Source organism: Dendropsophus ebraccatus, chromosome 9, assembly GCF_027789765.1.
Source record: "Dendropsophus ebraccatus isolate aDenEbr1 chromosome 9, aDenEbr1.pat, whole genome shotgun sequence".
Taxonomy (NCBI): domain Eukaryota; kingdom Metazoa; phylum Chordata; class Amphibia; order Anura; family Hylidae; genus Dendropsophus; species Dendropsophus ebraccatus.
Window position 1 is genome coordinate 102,913,089 of NC_091462.1, and position 19,590 is coordinate 102,932,678.

The window sequence follows — 19,590 nt, forward strand, 5'->3', positions numbered from 1 at the left end:
CAGTGTGGTTGATATCAGGAAGCAGTTAAAAAGTTACCTTACATGTGCTAGTGTGAAGCCCAAGGGAAGATAGTGTCAGATGGTGCAGACCACCGGAAGCACTTTGAACGTTGCTTTGGGAATACAGTCCTGGGAAAAATTAAGAAATTAAGAAAAAGTTAGCAAAAGCTCTTGCAGGACTAATCTGCACCACATTGACTAAACCAGACCTAGTCCTCCTTCCCTGGTGTGGCCAGGACTGACTGGTTTGTTCCAGGTCTCTAGACAGGAGGGTGGAGTTAGAGACTTTTCCCAGAGAGAGAGAAAAAAGCTTGTGTGTGGGAAGGTCATGTGACCCGCTTCTCATGTACATTTACAAATATATACCACAGTGTATGCACATCTTAAGCAATACAGTATATTTTATATGTGCTTACTCAGGCAAGAGAAACTTTAGAGCCACACTAAAATCACTATGTGTGTGGGAAGGTCATGTGACCCGCTTCTCATATACACTTACAATTATACTGTATACCTCAGTGTATGCACATCTTAAGCAGTGTGAAGCACTACAGTATATTTTATATGTTCTTACTCAGACAAGAGAAAACTTACAGCCACACTACAACCACTATTCTTCAGCAGCTGGTAGATGGGTACCAGGACACTGCGCTATCTTTCTACCTGGTCCTCCTTATATACGGCTGGGTAAATGGATCAATTGACCACAACTCATTAGGTGTTTATGGCATGCTGCGCTATACATGAGCGCCCCTCATATTCATGCTTTCCCAGACTCCTTAGGGCTGCATCCAACTTCGTCAGCCAGCGGTATTCAAATTCCAATTTATAACAAAAGTCATGTTGTTCAGTTCAGGTTTTTTTTTCCCAACAAATAAAATAAATCCATAACAATATGCTGAATGTTGTTTCCAGCGATCTGTACCTTGTGTTTCCTGTATTCATTAGGCACTTGTAGCTATCATAAACCAAGCCGAGTCCATTCATTCATGTCAACAATGGGTAATTCAGGGCCCCGCTGGGTGTGTGCGGCTCATATGATGCTCTACCACCCAATAAAACATTAAGGATAATTTAAGATGTCTTCTAATTTGTATACAGCTGCAGTGTCCAAAGATTTTTACTAAATATTTAATCTTGAGCTTCATGGCGGAAAGTGTTTATATCCCGCCGCCTCTGGGGCCCTTATTACACTAAATAAAAGATCCACAGGCAGTCTCTCTTTTAAAGAGCTGAAATATTTCTGAAGCAGATCAATGTTGCCTATGAGAAAAAAAATAGTGACATAATAAAGGATGGGGGAAAAATATTCTATTGTATGGAATTCTTCACCAATTAATAAAGGAAGAAAGTCTGAATAGAATAATACAGAAGTAAATAAGGTATAGTTTGGGCCGGAAGTCTATGTGAAGTCCCACGCACTTCATGGAGAGTGAGCTATGTTTATGCATGAGAACAAAGGTGCATAGACATATAGGAACATATGCATGAGAACAAAGGTGCATGGATGTATAGGAACATATGCATGAGAACAAAGGAGAAGAGACATATAGGAACATACGCATGAGAACAAAGGTGCATGGATGTATAGGAACATATGCATGAGAACAAAGGAGAAGAGACATATAGGATGCTATGACCGGTGATAGTAATGTCATGACGCCAGTGCTAGTCCAGTACACAGGAGTGATGTTGGTACCTGCTTTAGTGTGGCCGGTCTGTAGTGTTCCCCAAATGATCGATGACCTGCTGGGTTGCGATGGCTCCCTTGGACTCGGTCACGGTAGTCCTGAGTGCCAATCAACCCACCCGGACTATCGTTACCGTACCACCACCCATGAAAGGTGGAAAAATAACCAAAGGTTATTGTGTATAGGTGCTGGTGCGGAGGAAAGGATGACTGAGTCCCAGTGATAAAAATAGAACAGCTTTACTGTACAGGCTCTTAGTAGTACAATACACTTTTGTAGAAAAAAAGATAAATCTTTACACGGATTTTAGTGCTTGAACTCATTTGTGCTGAGGAGAGGCTTGAAGAAGTAAAGTAGAGGTAGTTTTAGCGGAGCTTGAAGAGTTGGAAGTAGAGTAGAGTAATGTAGAGATTGTCAAGGGAGTCCCAACCCAATGTAGCAATGTACTCTGCCGGGACATGAGAGATTACTTGTGAGAAGTTACTTGTACATGTGTATAGACTTTAGTCTGACCACCTTCTGCCCTAAAGTGTCGAGTGACTTGTCCTCCTAGGGTGATACAAGCCCCAGTTGTGGTTACCTGGGTGAAGCTAAGCTCCGGGGGTGTCCCAGTTACCTGCACTGTGAGGTAGGATACATAGACCTTCTGGTAGCTTTGTCCTATCCAAGCTTGTTCCTCTTGTGTATCAGGATACTGCTCTTCACCTTTTATACTTGTTCACGGAGTGGGCTTAGATGTTCCTAGACTCTTCTCCTTTTGTAGTGTTTAGCACTGCATAGTAGATATAGTATAAGGGTGCCTTCACACGTACCGTATTGCTGCGTTTTTAACGCTGCGTTTTTATCGCTGCGTCTTTAACCCTGCGTTTTTGGTGCGATTTTTACATGCAAGTTTTCATTTTCACATGAAAATCATGTGAAAATCAAAACGCGCATGTAAAAACGCAGCAAAAACGCAGTGTTAAAGACGCAGCAATAAAAAAATGCAGCGTTAAAAACACAGCGATACGGTACGTGTGAAGGCACCCTAAGTACTGGTGGTACTCTAGATGCATCTGACCACACGTATCTTAGACTTAACTCAGACTAGACAAGACTTCTTGTCCCGGACGAGGGTCCTGACAGAAGCCAGGCCCTGGCTTGGCTACAGCAGGGTTGTTGGCTCTGTGTGTCATTCTCCCACGAGAATCTGAGTGAGAACTGATGCTACACCTCCTCTCACCAAGGGACTACTTCCTACAGGGGCTGAGCAATCTACTGTGTAGAAAGAATGGTAGAAAGAAGTGTGTACAAAAGAAAGAAAGGAAGAGAGGCCAGAAATAGAGAGCATCTCCTATAGGTCAGCAAGAGCTCATGGTACACATGAAACATCTAGTGGTGAAACCTCAAAGTACATTTCATCACCCCTTAACCTTGAGTATGAAGCTTCTTTGAGAGGAGCAAAGGAGAGACAAAGAACACCTGTGGGGACACCACATAGGAACATATGCATGAGGACAAATGAGCACAGGAAATATAGGTAAGAATGGTTTAAAAAAAGTGGAGGATGAAGCCAGGGAAAAAAAAGGTAGTAAAAACTTTAGCCCCCCCCCCCTAAATTTGCTGCCACTTTAAGAACAGGAGGTTTTGTGATCAGAGATGAGCAAAGCGGATCTGGCGAATCAAGATTTCCAGCGAATTGCACTGTCAATTCACTTTGTTTGCGTGAATTGCTTAAGATTCATTAAGGAAATTCTCAAAAAAACTAAATGTCGTCCGCCAGGTGCATCGCTGGGCAGTTTTATTCAGGGCTCTTGCCCCTGATAAAATGCCTGCTGCCCCGAATCTTTTGTGCCCTGGCATCTAACAAGACAGATGTGGCTCTTTTGATGGCTTCATCTTGCTCGCAGCTCGCTGCTGCTCCCCGTCCGCCTCACCTACTACCTGCCCAACGTAGCGCCCGGACGTGCTCCTCCAATCCAATCAACGCAGAGCGGAAGCATGGCTCCACACTCCCGCTCTGCATTGATTGGATTGGAGGAGCACGTCTGGCGCTACGTCGGGAGGGCAGTATGTGAGTCTGTTGGGGCGCCTATCTCTCAGGTGGAGGTGGGGAGCCAGGGGAAGCAGGGGAGGCAAATGAACACACTACCTTGAGATTGGTAGTGTGTGGGGGATCAGGTGGGGTAGTATGTGTGTGTGAGATCAGATAGGGTTGTGTGTATGTGTGTGGAGGAGGGGGGTCAGGTGGGGTAGTGTGTATGTGTTTGGGGGGTCAGGTGGGGTAGTTTGTATGTGTGTGGGGGTCAGGTTGGGTAGTGTGTATGTGGGGGGGTCAGGTGGAGTAGTGTGTATGTGCGTGTGTGTGGGTCAGATGGGGAGGTGTGGATGTGTTTTGGGGGGTCAGGTGGGGTATTTTGCATGTGTGTGGGGGGGTCAGGTGGGGTAGTGTGTATGTGGGGGGGGGGGTCAGTTGGCATAGTGTGTATGTGGGGGGGTCAGGTGGGGTAGTTTGTATGTGTGTGTGGGGGTCACATGGGGAAGTGTGGATGTGTTTGGGTGGGTCAGGTGGGGAAGTTTGTATGTGTGTGTGGGGGGTCAGGTGGGGTAGTGTGTATGTGGGCTGCAGGCCCCTCTGTGATGTCAGCACCTCCCCCTCTATATAAGGCGGTTCGGTAACAGAGGTGGCTATTCGGCTGTGTGGGGAGGAGAGAGCAGGATGGCAGCAGGTAGGTAGAGCAGAGCAGGGAGAGACTAACAGAGTGATATAGGAAAAGAGAGGAGAGGAATGGCGGAAATTGGATGAGTGACTGACTGACTTTTTTTTTATTGTGATTTTTGACACTTTTACAACAACTTGCTTTAACAAATTCGTCCTTAGTCTCAGTATTGTAGCTACTATAGTTTTGGCTGTTTTAATGAAATTCATTAAGATTCGGTTCCCGAATCATAATGAGTTTGAAACGAATTTCCGTCTGCTTCGCTCATCTCTAGTAGCGATCAATGGCCCAGTGGTCTCTTGCTGCCTGTACGATAGGTGATCTCTGTGGCCATGTCATCACATGAACCGTGTTTGGGATGTCTTTGAAGCACTTTCAGCTTCAAATCTTACAAAACTATAAAAGTTACAAAGAGTATTGAATTATTATTGTACAGCAAAAAGGAAAACAATTGTTGGGTGAAATGGTAAAAAAACAAGGCAATTATGCAAATTTATACATTGTTCAAATTATAATAAAATTTATATTAAATTGTTATCTTTATTCTGAGATTGCAGTTATACCTGATTTACATAACTATTGTTTTATTTTGCTACTTTTAAAAAAATTTAACTTTTTCTTACAATATGCTTAATATGCTTATATTTTTTCTATCCTGACCCCTATAACTGCTTCTAATTGTTTTAATCTTCCCAGTATATGACCACATTGCCGATCAGACAAGTGACATGTGCAGCACCTGAAATTACAATTGATTGTGTCATTCATCGGATTAAATAACTGACATCAGCATTACTGCAGATGTCGGTCAGTTGCGGCTAATGTTTGCTGACACCCGCTATGTAAGGCATAAGCTCATCTTCCGAGCCTACTCCATACACCCCTTTATGTAAGTTTTTGTATGGTGGTTGTCAAGATGTTATATATTATCAATGAATTGCATAAAAGCCAACATCTAATCTTCCACCATTTACTGTATATACATGAAGCTACATTTTAAATGTTTTATTTCAAATCAAATTGTGCCAGAGATTTGTAATTTACTTCAAATAAAACATATCTCAAGTCTTCCAGTACTTATCAGCTTCTGTATGTCCTACAGGAAGTGTTGCATTCTCTCCAGTCTAACACAGTGCTCTCTGCTGCCACCTCTGTCCATGTCAGGAACTGTCCAGAGCAGATCCCCATAGAAAACATCTCCTGCTCTCTAGACTGGGAAAGAACACATTACTTTCTGCAGCACATACAGCAGCTGATAAGTACTAGAAGACTTGAGATTTTTTAAAAAGAAGTAAATTACAAATCTCTGGCTCTTTCTGGCACCAAAATTTTTGGGGTGAACAACCCCTTTAAAGCTATGAACTGTAACAAAAAATGGTTCTACATTCTCAACTATCCATTTCGATAGTTGCCAGTTTTTTAATTATTCCTCATAAAGTAAGTTTTCTTGCAACTTTTTAGGGAAAATAAGAATGAAAAGGCCTCGTACGCCTTAGAAAACCCCGTCAGTAAATATTGTTCTGGTAAATACGGCAATGAAACGGCGCTAAATACGTTGTTATTGACGTTGATTCTACTAGATAGGAGGTTGTGCCGATGCGAAATTGCTTCACCCAGTGTAGTGACAACAAAACACTACAGCGTAACTGAATCACATATAATTGCAAAACTCAAAACACACAAGACATTTCTTGCATACCAATAGGGGAAGGAGGCAGTATTAGAGTCTATCGGCAGCTGGCAGGAGATTCGCAGGCTGTGTTAATTGTACCAAGGATGATTGGGAAAAAAAAAGATGGAAATAAGGCAACGTTTAACCAGTTATCATCTGATAGGGACTGCACTGTGGTGGCTACCAAGGGTTTCCCGCCCCGGCTATGGGCTTACCGCAGAGTCCCCCCAAAACAACCACTATTGGGTAGGCTCCTTTAAATGCATGGGGGCAGATTTGCTTTTGCATATGCACCACATTTATTATGCATCGTCGACATTTTCTAGACACTTCTCCTCCTAGTCCAATAAGGTAGCATGGCTTATTGGAAAGGCATATGGTCAAATTTGGCTTATGAACAAAAGGCAACTAAGAGTTGGTCTAAACCAAGGATGGTAACCCTTCGGCCCTCCGGCGGTTGCAAAACTACAATTCCCATCATGCCTGGACAGCCGAAGCTAAAGCTTCGGCTGTCCAGGCATGATGGGAATTGTAGTTTTGCAACAGCCGGCGGACCGAAGAGTCACTATTCCTGGTTTAAACATAGACTAGCCAGTCTATACCAATGTGGCAAATGTGAAGAATTAGACAGTACAGAGTCCGATCGTTCGGCATTTAAACTCCGGAGGCTGAAGTTGGATGCAGCTCTAGGACGTCTGGTAAAACATGGATACAGCCTATGGCCTATGGCTGTATCCATGCTTTCCTAGACTCCCTAGGGCGGCATCCAACTTCTTCAGCCTTTGGTATTTAAGTGCCAGATGTTCAGACCTAAGCATGCTCCAGTTACGCTCATCATTATAAGGCCATGTTCACACTACGAAAGTTCGGTGGAAGTCACGGCCGTTGTTTCATTGAATAGCGGCCGCAGAAAACCCTGTCAGTGCACACTGTGGAGTGAACGGCTTCGGCTGCACGCTCCATAGTGTGCAGTGGGGAGTTCTGATGCGGGCGCGCACGGATGCACCTGCATCAGAACTCAGCGGCGCTACAGTCTTTTCAGAGACTGACTGAACCGTGACCCGGCCGGGTCATAGAAGGGCCGGTCTCTTCCATAGTGTGAACATAGCCTTAGGGTGCGTTCACACTACGTTCTCTGCTCGTATTCCGTAGTGTGAATGCACCTTTAGGCTAAGTTTACACAACGTAAATTTTCAATAAATACTGGCCATTGCAACACCGGACACTATTTATTGAAAATTAAAATAACATTGTGTCCTATGAAATCCTTGCTAGAATGTATAAATTCTGTATATACTCCGGCCGGGATTCTACGTGGCCGCATAGAAAACTGACAGAGCAGACAATGTAAAGTGCGGCTCCGGACATACTTTACATTGTCTACTACGGTGATTTGGAATGCGGGCGCACGCGACTGCGGCCGCATTCTAAATCAAAAGAAGTGAAGTTCATCCAGCCAGTACTCCCGTGCCGGCCGTCTTGAACACGGATTCAGATGATGGATGGTTCAGATGTGGTAGCCCCCAGCTTTGTTGGCATTGTGTGCTCATTGTGCTGCTCACTTCACATTTACCGAGCTGGGTGCTAGTGTGTTGATGGGCACTACGTCTACATAGTTCAATAGAACCCAAGTTCCATCATAGCATAAGCAATGGACAATGATATTAGAGGCATATAGGGGTACAGTATGGACCCATAAGCTATTGCATAGGGCCAAATTTACCTACAGACAAAGTAGGTCGGTGCATATAGGTGGACCGGGGGAACGGCATGTGCTGAAGGAGAATGCAATATGTGACTATTCAGAACAGTTAGTATTTATATGCCCATTATTAGATAATTCTATATGATTCTATAATTCTATAATATTCTGACTTTATGCAACTCTGAGGTTGTAGGAAGGCCTAATGCAGCGTAGTTGGTAAAACAGCAGACTCTATAATTGGCTTTGACTAGAATGTAGCTTAGTTTGCAGCACAGAAAGTTAAAATTCTTAACATATTATAGAAGGGATATAGCGATGCAATGTCTGCAGTGCCGATTACTGGGGAGCTCAAGCATGCGAGACCCTGCTGTATCTCCTATTCTATGAAAAATGTCAGCATGAGAATGTCTATCACTGGATCTGGATCATTGTTATCTTAAAGGTCAACTTATTTAGACTATTGTTTTTTGACAGATGTGTATTGAGATATAGAGTATGCTGCAATCAATATGGCTTTGTATCTCTCCACAATATACTCCCTGCTTGACTGTGTGCACCCAGGGACTGCGGTTGTTCTGTATGAGATGTGCAGAAGCGGGTCACAGGATAGGATGTGTGGTGTGTACTTGGCCAAATGTAAAAGGCAAAAACATTACATTTAAGCCTTGGTCCTAGGACTACCTGGAAATGTCTGAATCCCCCAAAATGCCCACTTCTCGGCGGTGTCCAATAGTCTTCCTTAATATTGGACATTATTAGGCTATGTTCCAACAGTGCAAGAGACCGGCCGTTCCGTGACCGGGCCGGTCTGTGAAAAGATCATCCCGGCCAGTACTGCAGTACCGTCCGGATGATCTTTCGAACCCTAGAGTTCTGATGCCGGCGTATCTGTGTGTGCCCGCATCAGAATTCCCCACAGCACACTATGGAGCTTCAATGAATAGCGGCCACAGAAAACTGACATGTCAGTTTTTTGCGGCGCCACTAGGGATCCCAGTCGGAGTGTATACTATGAATATACACTCCGGACAGGATTCCATAGACAGCCAGGTAACGTATTTTTTCGTATTAACAGGGGAGGCTAATACATCTTACTCAACTTCCCTCCTGGATAAGGCACTGGGGGTGGCAATATTTTTTAAAGCGAATGTTCCAGTAGGTATATTGCTTTTTTGCTCTTTACATGAATAGACTGGAGCCGACACGGGGATGCCGGAGCTACGGTCCATTTTTTTTTAAGTGCAGTCCGATTTCCTCACATGGCACGGTCTATTACCGAGCACCGGCCGGGCATAAAGCACTAGAGGTGGGCCCACCGGTCCCCAGTGTGATGATCTGCCCTCCCCTCTGTGAGACGGCTCCATTGATTCTAAGCTGCGTCACAGAAAGGAGGGGATTTCGGAACACTGTGGGGTTGGTGGCCTGCCCCCAATGCTTCATGTCCGGCCAGTGCTCGGCAATAGACTCGCACAATACGCTGGAATGGGGCCATGGTTCAAAAAAGACTGCAGCACTGATATCCCCGTGCTGACTCTGGTCTATTCATGTGAAAAACAAAAAAGTAACGAACCTAGTAGTACATTTGCTTTAAGACCCTCTTTAAGACTCTTGGCTCTTTTCTCTCTATTATATCCTGCACTCAGATACAGATGCGTCCATTCTCATTTTTTTACTAAACTGAAAACATTTTTGTATGCCTATCGTGAGATTATCCACTGTTCACAGACCTTGGTGACCTTCTCTGATACAGTGTGAACCTATGAGAGGACAACACAGATTGTTATCTAAATGGGGCTCTGACAACCTCGGGATATTATGGTGAAGGCTGTCATGAGGAAAAAATATTTCCTTAACTTATCCAAGAGAAAGGCAAGGCTGGATACATCTGCAGAGCACTATATAAAACCATGTTTACATTAGGCTTTTAGGCTGTGTTATATCTGAGCAAGGCATTATGGGATATGCATGTTGTAATAAATACTATAAAATTATATATGTCATTCAGATGTCTCCAGCCTTATCTTTCTGTAGATTGGTAAAAGGGAAATTATAAGCAGGTTAGAAGCATCTAACCTGCTGATATGTCCATATAATACACAGAGTGAAGAAGATGAAAGTAATTTTCTTACCTTGATCGTCTTTGCCATTTTCATGATATCAGCATTTTATTTCCTATGCTAATGAGGTGTTTTTCTGCACTGGGACTACTTTACACAGTGCACCAATTTTCCCCGACCAGCCTGTCCTTTCAACTTCCTGATGTACTGGGGGCAGTATTCCCACTCCAGTGCACCAAAACACCTCATTAGCATAAGGGATAAACTTTATCCTCAGCCCCCCGTACACTATAGGGACATACCAGTAGTTTAGATTCTTCTAACCTGTTTCCCTTTAACCAGTCTACAGAAAGATAAGTCTGGAGACATCTCAATGACTTATATATCATTTTATAGTATTCATTACAACATGCATATCCCATAATGCCTTGCTCAGATATAACCCAGGGAGTTTTGGTCATATCACATCTATGAAAAGCCTAATATGAACCTGGTTTTATATGGTGCTTTGCAGATGTGTCCAGCCTTGCCTTTCTCTTATCTACAGAAAGGTTTTCCTTTAAGGAAAGTAACTTTTTATACCCCTTTCAGCACAATATTCTGACTTGTTATAAACACTTCCTTTAGATAACAATCTCAGAGTCTTCTTTCCTCGCATAGACTTACACAGTGTTTATACTTAATGAGAGAAGGTCATGACCTTGAGTTCCGGTAAAAAGCGGGTAGTCTAATAACATGGTTATATATATATATATTTTAATGAAAGTGGATCACAACATTGAGGCTGGGACCTCATGAAGTCATCCTGGGTCCTCTTGGGGTCATTCTTTACTAAACATATGCAGGACGTTGCACTCTAGAATGATTCCATTGTTGGCCAAAATCAGAGTGAACAATTGGTTCATGGAAGATGAAAATTTTTTGGGTGGAAACCTTCACCATGTCCTTTTGTCAACTGGCATCATAGTGGAGGTTCAGTTTGATGTTTCCTCTCTTCTATGCAAGATAACGACTTACTACAATTAGTATTGTGTTGAGCATAGTCAGTCATGTATCCGCCACCGTGGAATATAACGTCTTCTGGCTCATTCCACCATTTTCCATTGATTAGAACTTGGTCACCTTCTCAGTTTCGAATTCCGACGCCCTAGAAAGTTCTACAAAGCCGGTCTGTGAGCCGGTGTTAGGGTCTTGCTAATGAGAGGCCAAACATAACACTTAATAATGGTACCAGGCTCTAATTAGAAAGGTTTCTAATAAAAGATGTGTGCTGTGTGTGCCGGAGCCATGCACTCAACCCCGCGTAATTGGTGTCATGCATTACATTAAAGGTGGGAGATTTTTTTTTATCGTTCTGATCAGTCCAAATGAGGTAGAGATTTAAAAACTTTTTGTCAAGGAACTGAACTTTTATTTGAAATCCCTGCAAAGGATCAACATCTTCGTTTTTTGGTGCCATCTTCTCCTCGGTGCTAGCAGAATTTCCTCTCTTCAAAGCTTTTATTAGGAGAATCAGCCAGAGACTCGCTGTGACCTTTGCTGAGAGCTTTAACAAGCAAATACCTCTGAAAGCACTTTACTGATTTTTTTTTTTTTTTTTAGAAACTACATCTATGGTATTGTATTCTTGCTGGGCTGGAGAATGACTTTGTTGGGTAGGTTGGTTAAAAGACATTCTGTTTTACTGGTTTCCTATTCAGATGCTTATATTAAACTGAAGTCACATTTAATATTAGAGCAATTTATGTGCACTATCCTGTGGGTTTATGGTAAGGTTACTTATTGTACAGTACTAATTTGATGACTGAGCAGAGTGGTTGGCTTTTTCCATTTATGTGCTATAGAAATCTATCGGGATTCATAGGCACTAAGTCGTAAAGATTTCAATGTTCTATCAGCAAATACAGTTATAACAGTCTTGTAAATAGAAGGCTAGGGCTACAGAAGACATGCAGACATTAAAATTGTGTCATGGTGGTTCCATCATTTAATTGTGATGTTAGCCTTAAAGGGGTATTCCACTATAACATAACCCTTATATGTAGCTGCCCATGGTGAGACTAACAATTCCTTGCATACTTGTTATTATCTATTTAGTCTCCTTCCCCTAGTTTTTAGCTGCTGCTTTCCGCTAAAGACACACAAAAGTGTGTGAGAGCTTTTCTTTCCACCTCCACACTCCTCCCCTCTCCCTTCTGAGACAGCTGATGTAAACAAGTCTCTGCCAGGCAGTATCTGCAACTTTAAAGCTTCTTTGTAATGCTGTGAGGGTTAATCTGAGGTAAAGTTGCTGATGAACTCCCAGATCACAAAGTTACAGATAGGGACTTGTTTACATCGGCTGTCTCAGAAGGGAGGGGGGAGGAGCAATTACAGGCACTATGGTCCCTATTCACACATCTGTAATTTTATGTATCCGTGAGTTGGCTGTGATCTGTGCTGTAAAAAATACTGACATCCCCTTGTGTACCACCGTAATTGCTGTACAGGCACATGAATAGAAGTTTATGGGTTCTTCCGTAATTTTCTTCCGTTACGGATGTTGCTTCCATAACATCAGCAAAAAAATATGCGTCGATACTGTGGTGTCCCACAGTTAAGTGCTTTAGGCACTGGTCAGAGAGTTCTCTTTTTAGTGGTAATGAAGGTGCATTTTCAGGTTTTGCCACGAGATGTCAGTATATATTTGTGTGTGTTGCATGGCTGTAGTAAGTTAAGGGTTACTGTTTGTGTACCACATGGTCTGTACCAACTAATGAGATGCTTTTCTTTTTCTACCTATCTCTGCTCTCTTTTCTTCTATGCTATCTTTACACAACACAGCCCCTGGGGAACAAGTCAGTCAAGTCTAGAATAGTGGTGGTAGTGGACATGTATGGAGAACACAGAGACTTTCTTACCTTTAAGTGACACTTATACTCTAAACACTAATGGGAGGACAAGTCAGAGAACATCTCAACCCACGCTGTGAACATACAGAATCTACACAGTGCAGGACAGTATCCTAAACAGAGGAACTGATCTGGATAGAGCAAAGCAGCCATAGTCAAGGGCTACGTACTCTATCTCCCAGCGCAGGTGACTACGGGACATGCTCAGACACTTTGCTCAATTCAGGTAACCAAGACTGGGGCCTGGGTCACCCATGTAGGACGGGTACCCTGACACTGCAGGGCATAAGGTGGTTATAGCGACAAAGGTCGAAACACAGGCACAAGTATTTTTCTTCTTTCAAGTTTTCCTTCTTCAAGTATCTCTTCTACTAAAGTTCCAGCAGAGCACACTACTAAATTGTCAGGTTCTCTCCCTACAAACTCCTCTCCACTCTTCTGAACTCTCTACTCTACTCAACCAAACCAGCACTACTGTTCTACCTCAGCAGTGAAAGCAAGTCTGTATCAGTCACGTATTATACTATTCACCTGTATTCTCAGAGACTTGTCGGTAAAGATCAGTTTATTTATTCAACTGGGACTCAGTACTATTTGCACCAGCACCCATATACACGGGATACACCATCCTTGTGTCATTCTCCCCTTTCTATGGGTGGCGGTACAGACAGTCCGGGTGGGTCACATTTCCACTCCGGACCATCGTGATAAGAGCCCAAGAGACCCATCACAACCCGGCAGGTCACCGACCATTGGGGATCAGTATAGGCAGCCACTACACAAAGCAGGTATACCATCACACCTGTGTGCTGACTTAGCACTGGCATCATATCAGAACTATCACCAGCTGAGCTGTACTACACCACTGACCAACCAACATAGAATTGGCGTCACCAGGAACAACTCTACAGGTAACCGGTAAGACACCAAAATACTTAGCAAGTATTAACAATAGTAAGAGTAGTAAGTGACAACATTTTCACCATTCCACCTTTTTCTTTTTTACAAGAACCTCACATTTGTACGGATCCACAAAAAATACAGATGTATTCCGAATGCATTTTTGTGGATCAGATCGCAGACTTAAAATTGCAGACATAATAAATGGTCTGCAAATAATAGGAACGTGTGACTGTAGCCTTCATACTACGGAATCTGTGTGGAGAACATCCTGCGGATTCCGCTGCTCTCCTCCCCCACACTCCCGCTTCCCAGGCCATATGCTCAGGCAGATTCCGCCGTCCGCCCATAAGAATTACCATGTCATGTGGACGGTGGAATCTGCCCGAGCATAGAATGAAATCTGTGGCCTGGGCGTAGAATCAAGCGGGAGCGCTGGGGTGAGCAGCGGAATCTGCAGGATGAAATACTCATCCACCATTTTCTCTGGTTATAACACCAGATCCTTGTGGTCTTAAAAACTGAGTCTACTGCAGTCAGCTCATGGGTGGGGAACCTTTTTCCTTCAGAAACAGTGCCACTCTTGTAGGTTGGCTGTGACTGGTACTACAGCTCAGCCCCATTTAATTCAATAAGGTAGAGCTGCAATACCACCCACAGCCACAAGAATGGCGCTCTTCAGAATAAAAGGCAGAAATTTTTTCTTATCCAATGCAACCTCATTAGGTATAGTCATCAATCTGCATATTACCTACCTATACGCCTATATTTTACACGCTAATATATGAAATTACGGCTTAATCATTTGTAGTTTTGCATCAATCATAACATTGTCATCCTCGCTTTAAGGACGAGTATTGTTTAGATGTGCTGGTGTGTATACGTCTCTTAGTGGGCTGTATGTGTGCTTTAATCATACTCAACAAAGGAGATGCTGCCAGACGACGCTGGTTGCTGTCACGGAGAAGAATGATTCTGGATGGGGGCTGGTTTTCTGAAGGACAAGAATCGCAGAGGATAGAAGGAATCCATGTGATGTGATGCGAGAGATGAAACGTGTGATGTGACAAGAGATTTCATAAAGAATGAGTAGGTGGTGAAATTTTTTAATGCTAGTACAGCTGTTAGCGGCATTATAAAAGCCAGCAATTCTGATATAATATGCTGTTATAAAACCTATAGGAAACGTGCCGCTCATGCAGAAGGGTTCTTCTATACTGGCAGATTACCAACGCCCAACTGCAGCACCAGTCTAATGTTTATTCAGAGGGGTAAGGGTAATCTGTGGTTCAAAATGGTTAAACTGTATTTTTCTGTGTATTTCACTGTGTAGTGTCCCAGTATGGGAGGTTATGTCACCTGGGTAAAATGCCTCTGTCAGGTATCGCGCTAAAGGGGATGAAGATGCTAATTTCCATCTCCCCACCAGGTGTCTCTCTCTATATTTAAGTCTTTCTGTTAAGCACAGCTAAAGGTAATGGGTTAACTGTCTGTTTGTCACATGTTGTTTTGACCAATCACAGGTGCAGGTACCTTTCCCTCACTTTCCAACCACTTCTTCTCTCTCCTCTTCTCAACAACCCCACCAATTACTGTGAGGCTTAGTTTCCCCTAAAAAAGGGGAGGTCAGTTCCTGGTGGGACGTCTTTGACCCCCATTAGGACAAATAGCTTGAAGCTGATGTATCCTACTGACAACGCACAGCTCTTATGGGAAGCCTCGGAATGTCTGCTACACCCAGTTTTAAAGGCCTGGGGCTCGTACTACCCAGCTTGGAACTTGCTGAAGTAGTTCGACAGAAGGCTGTCGGATAGCACACCATCTAAACATAAGTAGGGGTATTCTTCTCTTCTTCTACTAATCCTGATCCCAGCAGAGTACACTACTACTCGGACAAGGCCCCCAAGATGGTCTCCCTACTCACTCTTCAAGCTACCTCAACCTCTAGTCTTCTCTTAAAGTTACCACTACAACTGTATTGTATTGCACTGAAGTTGTTCCAGTAAAGAAAGCTGTCCTGGTTAAGCTATTGGACTTTGCTCTATTTTTGTGTCGTAGCATGGATGTGTCGTACCTGGATGTGTTGCTGTGCGTATTCATTACAGCTTGACAGATTTCTCTACCGTAAGTACTGGTTTCTTCTGACAGTCTTCCAAGTAACCCCAACTAATTCCAAGATTGTCAGGACCAACTTCCAGTAAAGCACAAATTGGACGGTGCCCCTGTAGGTAGTCCACCATGTAACCACTGCTAACCAACTTAAAGTTACACTGTCACCCCCTTTCTGTATGAGGACTTCTCTGTAGGCCCCTCCATAATGTCATTGGCCCCACCCCCTCTACAGCCATTGGAAAGTTTCAGCCTAGAGGTCTAGGCCTCACCCCCTCTAGGCTGTCGCATTCCAATGTCCGCCAAGGGGGTGGGGCCTAGACAGTGATGATGTCATGGATGGGTGTGGCCTACATCACTATGTGGGCGGGGCTAAGTGGTGCTGCAAACAAGAAACCCCACCCAGTCCTCATACAGAAAGGAGGTGAAAGTGTCATTTTAACTAAATTCCCAGCATTCAAGCTTATTCTAAACCTCAGTCAGGGCCGAGGCATAAATCATGATTCAAATCTACACGTGCTGAAAGTAGGTGGCGATTTAGTACGCCGAGCACAAGGCCGGATACAGAATGCAGGCCCTGCCGTTATTTCACAATTGCACTGAAAAACACCAAACGACCATGAAAAAACAAAAATCATCCTGTGGGCATTGTGTTTCATTTTTCCCCATTAACTCTCAACTAACATCTGGCCTCAGTGTTTTGAGTCAAAATGATCCTGCACCAGTTTCACCATCCTGAGTATAGAATGTATAATGCCATAAGGCTGGCATTGCCCACACTTCTATGAGGCTGGCACTATAAGAGTCACCCCCACAACTCTGTAAAGCTGACATTTGTAGCATACTATATAATGCAATAGGCAATACTATTCAGGGCTCCAGATGGCGACCAAAATGGTCGCCAATGCGACTGATATTTTGCAAATGGCGCCCAGATTTATTAATCTGGGCGCCATTTGCGACTGGCCCCGGCGTGCTGTCTCTTTTAAGTCCGGGTCCCCGGCTGATGCGCGGCTGCCGGGGGTGTCCCGTCCTATCCCCGGCAGCGCGGCGCATCAGTGAGCTGCCTGGGGCCCTGACTTCCGGCACAGGAAGCGCGCGTCAGAGACGCTTCCTCTGTCAGAAGTCACAGCCCCGGCGTACAGAGAGCTCACTGACGCGCCGTGCTGCCGGGGATAGGACGGGACACCCCCGGCAGCCGCGCATCAGCCGGGGACAGCACCTGAAGAAGAAGAGGATCGCCGGGGGAGCGGGTTGTCAGGTGAGTTTGTGTGTTTGTTTTTTTTAAATACTGCTTAGCATAGAGGAAAGGGGGGGGCATCTATAATGGGGGAAGAGAAGGGGGGCATCTATAATGGGGGGAGAGGGGGGCATCTATAATGGGGGGAGAGGGGGGCATCTATAATGGGGGGAGAGGGGGGCATCTATAAGGGGGGAAAGAAAACAGGGGGGCATCTATAATGGGGGGAGAGGGGGGCATCTATAAGGGGGGAAAGAGAAGGGGGGGCATCTATAAGGGGGGAAAGAGAACAGGGGGCATCTATAATGGGGGGAGAGGGGGGCATCTATAAGGGGGGAAGAGAAGAGGGGGCATCGATAATGGGGGGAGAGGGGGGCATCTATAAGGGGGGGAGAAGAGGGGCCATCTTCAAGGGGGGGAGAGGGGGGCATCTATAAGGGGAGGGGGTATCTATAAGGGGGGGAGAAGAGGGGGCATCTATAATGGGGAGGAGGAGGGGGCATTTATAATGGGGAGGAGGAGGGGGCATCTATAATGGGGGGAAGGGAGGGGGCATCTATAATGGGGGTAGAGGGGGTCATCTATAAGGGGAGGGGGTATCTATAAGGGGGGGAGAAGAGGGGGCATCTATAATGGGGGGGAGAGTGGGCATCTATAATGGGGGGGAGGAGGGGGCATGTATAATGGGAGGGGGTATCTATAAGGGGGGGAGATGAGGGGGCATCTATAATGGGGGGGAGAGGGGGCATCTATAATGGGGGGGAGGAGGGGGCATCTATAATGGGGGTAGAGGGGGTCATCTATAAGAGGGGGTCATCTATAAGGGGAGGGGGCCATCTATAAGTGTAGGGCAAACTGGCTGCAGACACTGGGAGATAGATATATGCACAATTATTATTATCAGGGCCCCTCAGGTGTCTGTATTGTAGGGGGTCACTTGCATTAGTCACTAGGTGAGAGATATATCTATATACACATCTTGTGGGGGGTCACTATGGCTGCAGTCATAAGTCTAGCTCAGTATGTATAGACTGTTGCAAGCTTTTAAAGGGAACCTGTCACCCCCGGTGCCGGGGTGACAGGCTCCCAACCCCCCGTTAGAACCCCCTATACTCACCTCATCGTGCTGGGTCCCGCTTCTGGAGGTGGTCGGGTCACGGAGATCTCAGCCGCTGCAGCCCGGCGCGCACACTGAGAGATGAGTCCAACACTCATAGAGAATGACGGAGCGCTAGACTCTCCCGTCATTCTCTATGAGCGTTGGATTCATCTCTCAGCGCACGCCTGGCTGCAGCGGCTGAGATCTCCGTGACCCGACCATCTTCAGAAGCGGGACCCGGCGCGATGAGGTGAGTATAGGGGGTTCTAACGGGGGGTTGGGAGCCTGTCACCCGGGCACGGGGGTCGACAGGTTCCCTTTAAGTTCAAGTTCAGAAGAGTAAGCCTCATTAAAAGGCTAGCCAAGTGAGGCTGAAGTACTGAGTCAGACTGTATATGGTTGTCAAGTTGCAAGTTTCCATGTTGAACATTTTCAAACTAAGAAAAGAAAGGATCTAAAGGAGGAGGAGGAGGAGGAGGAGGAGGAGGAGGAGGAGGATGCTGCTGCCGTGGCCTCTGCACACAGTAAGTCCCATGTAACATAACATTAATTTTACATGGTTTAAAATGTTGGCGACCAAATATTCTATTTGGCGCCTAAATTTTTCAGGTTAGGAGCCAATGGCTCCCAGGTAAATTTTTTAGTCTGGAGCCCTGCTATTGTATTGTCTGGTATTGGGAGTATAACCAGGTATTTAGTGATAGGGCTACCAATGCCTGTATAACATTAGAGCCAGTGAAGCCAATGAGTTTTCTGATGTGACTAGACCACTGATAGCCGCCAAAGGTCTTGCTGTGATTCTCTGCTGTGAGAGAGGTAAAGAGAGCTGCTCAATTCAGCATCCAGAAAGGGAACAGCTCACTTGGTTTTCCTTTATAGTATACTGATATTAGGTAAAACCTAATATTTGGGACGATATCGTAAGTGGTTTTGCCATCAGTTTTATCTTGTTGTCCATCACTGACCACAGTTGGGAGTTTCACAGTGTCCAGTACTCACGCTGTCATCTCAATTGAGTGCAAAGGGATCATGTTTGGAGGAGGACTTAGTGAATGCCACCACTTACGTTTGATTGCAGATCCTCGAGAATCAGGCTGGAGAATGTCAGACTTTGCCAAATGTCTATTTCTTTTTATTTCAATTTTGCGAAAAATCATAGAAATATTATAGTATGTGCAGCAAGTGGCATATCCCCCCTACAAAGCCGGCGAAGGTTAATCAAAGAAAGAAGTGTTTGTAATGAGCGGGTAAGGCACAAGTGTATGCCGACATGTTATCAGAGCCGGGTGACTTTGATCAAGCCTCTTCATCTTCTTTCTAAATAAAATATGCTAACAGCTTCAGGGCAGATTAATAATTCATAATATTCTATTAGATAGACTGCAATGCTTTCTGTAGGGACCTGACTCATAATTAGGACTCATTAAGGGACACAAAACCATAAACATGTACATAAGACTGAGTATTCAAATGACTCATTGACAGCTACAGAGATGCATTCTTGGAGGATACGTACTATGCAATGGA